This window comes from Cricetulus griseus, assembly GCF_003668045.3.
Source record: "Cricetulus griseus strain 17A/GY chromosome 1 unlocalized genomic scaffold, alternate assembly CriGri-PICRH-1.0 chr1_0, whole genome shotgun sequence".
NCBI classification, from domain to species: domain Eukaryota; kingdom Metazoa; phylum Chordata; class Mammalia; order Rodentia; family Cricetidae; genus Cricetulus; species Cricetulus griseus.
In genome coordinates, this window is record NW_023276806.1 from 32759236 (window position 1) to 32762620 (window position 3385).

General features: G+C 52.6%; 1 non-coding gene across 1 annotated transcript; it reads right to left on the minus strand.

Annotated features, from left to right (window-relative positions):
• Positions 1 to 2783: 2783 nt before the first annotated feature.
• LOC113831435 lies at positions 2784 to 2918 on the minus strand. Its single transcript, XR_003481333.1, has one exon. It is a non-coding gene; the product is annotated as a U4 spliceosomal RNA (small nuclear RNA).
• Positions 2919 to 3385: the final 467 nt, after the last annotated feature.

The following is a 3385-nucleotide window of genomic DNA, read 5'->3' on the forward strand; positions in this document are numbered from 1 at the left end:
CATCTCTGAACATTTAAACATAAAAATTTCATGCCAGCGTCTTAGGTTCTGGAATTTATACCTGACATGATTTGTGCTTCCCAGAAGTTAGACCATATTCAGTTCAGTTCATGTACATATATGTGCATATGCACACATTTGTATGACATCGTGTGTGCTGGTGTGCGTGTGTGCAGAAAGGAGTGCCTAACAAGTTCCAAATCAAAGCAAGCAAACCTTTCCAAGATTTTCCGGAATTCTAGCTTGTCACCGACACTCACAGGGCTTGGTCTCTAGTGTCTTTGGCACCAGAGGACACAAGCTCCTTGGGAAACGTTGCTTCCTAACCTGCAAGCCAACTTGGCTGCCACGCCGCTTGCAAACACTTTCAGTCAGAATACGCAAACCAGACGCACCCAGGCAAAACTTTAAAAGGCCCTTTCACGAGCAGCCCAGGTTGGCTTTTTCCAGACAGCCGCGGCCGGCCCGCGCTTTCGGCGCTCTCCACGTGTGCGCAGGCGTGCGTTCCGACCCACCGCTCTCCTCAGGGAGCGACTCTCTCAGGCTGGCCCACAGGAAGTGCAGGGGGCGAGCGCCGGCGCCCTGGGGGCACTGCTCGTCTCCAGCACCTGAGGAGAAAATTAAAAAAAAAAAAAAAAAAAAAAAAAAAAAAAAAAAAAAACAAGGCGGGCGGACGAGAGGAGCACAGGCGCGCCTCGAGGGGGAGACCTTGCGGCAGGTGCAGCATCGCCGCATCTCAGGCCGCCGCCGTCGAGGCGCGTGCGCACCGGTGTCCCGCCGGCCGAGGAGGCAGCGCGAGGCCAGGAGGTCGGAGCGGCGGCCCGGGGCGAGCGGGGAGGGGAAGCCGGGGGCGCGGAGGCGGGGGCGCGCGCGCGCCGGCGGGCGGGAGCGCGCTCCAGCTCACTTTAGTAGCGGCGCGCCGGGCCGGCTGGCCGGGGAGGGAGGGGGCGGGGAGGCGGGGCGCGCGGGGCTCGGCGGAGGAGCAGGCGCGCTGCGGCCCCGAGGGAGGGCACGGTGGAGCATCGCCTGGCCCGGAGCGGCCGTCTTAAGCCGGCCGGCGCGCTGCATCCTCCCCTCAGGGCCAGCCTCGGAAGGCGACCGTCCCGCGCGCGACACAGGCGCTGCTCTCCCAACTCCCGCGCGGCAGGCAGCCGGAGGACGCGGTAAGCGGCGGGCGCCCGCAGGGGCGCGGGGACCGAGGGCTCGGGCTTAGGGACCCCAGGGGAGGGAGGGAGTGTCGCTCCCCGCGGCTGAGGTGGCCCGCGCGCGGTGCTGTGGAGAGCCAGCTCAGTCTGGCCACCCCTGAGGCGTCCCCCGCGGCGTCCGGCGGGAGCACGGGAAGCGTCGCCTGTCCAGACGCAGGACCTTGCGCTTGACCGGGACGGGACGGTCGCCTGCAGCCGCTGCCCGCCCGGGACTCTCTGGCCCGCGGGTTCCCGCTGAAGGTGGGTGCGCGAGGGGTGCATTGGGGAGGGGGCGGCCCCCGGCGGCGCGCACACGTGGGACCTCTGGGTGACCGCAGCAGGGTCCAGGACAGCACGGTCGCGAGTGGCCCGGGGAAGGCGGACTGGGGAGGGGGCCCTTGGAAGGTGAGGGCGCTGCGGGCAGGGGCAGGCGATCCCGAGGGCGCGGAGGGGTTGCCTGCTGTGGAGGAGCCGGGAGGCCCGGGATGGGTGCTGCCTGCGGGGTGCAGGAGGAGAGCGCATCCATCCCCAGGGCGCTCGAGGATGCAGTGCGTCCGGGCAAAAGGACGCTCAGAGGTGTCTCCAGGCTGAACCTGATCTGTGTGCGCCAAGGTTTGAAGGGTTAGAAAGTTGGGGACTGAGAACATGTCACTCTGCAGCGCTTAGGGACAGGATCGCTGCTGTGCCTGTGTTTGGTACCAGTCCTCAGCATCTTTTAGAGTTCTGAAGGACGCGAAGGAGCAGAGGCAGAAAAGTGCTTACAGTTCAGGAAATTAAACGAATGTGAAAAGTCTAGCTTGGGGGAGGGATTGTCACAAGGGAACAAAGGGGTGACTTTCTTGATCCTCACCTTCTCTGGAAAGCCACAATTGTGACAGTGTCAGGACTAGTCACAGGCTTCTGTTTCACATGAATTCTTTCTAAAAAGGTTCAAAGAAAAGCACTAAAGTTTTTAGTCATCTTAGGCAGTCACTTTGTACAACTTTTTTGTTTGTTTCAAAATTAATGACAGGAATGTGTGGCCATTTGGCTGGATGCCACATATGCTGTTACTTCTATCTGTAATCCCAAACAAACACCCAAACAAATAACCCTCTTGGATGTAGGCTTCCTTAACTCATGTGCCCAGAAAAAAAGTCTTTTTTTTTTATCTTTTTAAAGGCTACAAGCTCTTTCTTAGTCATTCTAATAGCATTACCAGTCACACATTGGTCCCTAGGATTTCTTTTTTAGTTAACTGAAAAAAAAATCATATACTCAAGTACATGGTAAGGAATAACAGTGCTTTGTGTTAATCGAATTAATTTTGAATCTGCAGTTTTCTTGGTAGCTTGAGGCCTTGCTCTGACCATATCTGTTCAGCAATTCTTAACTCTTTTAGATAGTGTTAGAGAGAGTGCCCAATTTATCTGCCACCAGCAAGATTAAGTGCACTTCTAGTGTTGTCTGCACTATAGAAACATTTTTAAGCTATGAGGAAGAAGTGTGGATAGTTGGAACAGCAGTTCAGATTTGTTTGGCACATCAAGGAACAACTGGACATGCTTCTGCTTTTTTTTTTTTCTTTTCTATTACAAAGATCTGAACTCTTGGAGTCCAAACTTTACAGTTTGTGTTTATACTGATACTTAGAACACTTGTTACAAGAAAAAAATTCAAAAAATATATTTCAGTTAGCAATAATCACTCCTAGGATAAACCTCATTGGTTACAGTACTGCCACTGCCCAAAGCTCAATAAACATATTTCATGATGAGATTTTGTAAAATGTTTTTTAATAAGAGTTGTTTCATAGTTAACATTTCTAGTTCTTTAAGTTGGGATATTTCAAGGTCCCCACGATCGGTCCTGAGCTCAGTCCTCATTTAAATATTGGTGTAAAACTTGCCCTCAATCCTCAGACTCCATTTCAAAATAATTTATGGATCTGCATCTCAAACAATCCAGATTTCTTGATTAATTAATTCTCAGTTTCCAGAGTACACCTGAAAATTGCCAAGGCACACAAACAATGGCTACTTTGCAAGCTGATGCAATATACATTATACTGGCAACATATGAGTTGGTGCTTATTTTCATAGATATATTCAGGGTAGTTCACCCCATCAAAAATCTAGCCATTAAAATAAGCAGTTTGTAAACCTTCTTCAGAAGTTATTGGATATACTATTTTTTTGTGGCATCTGGGTTATAAGTATGAA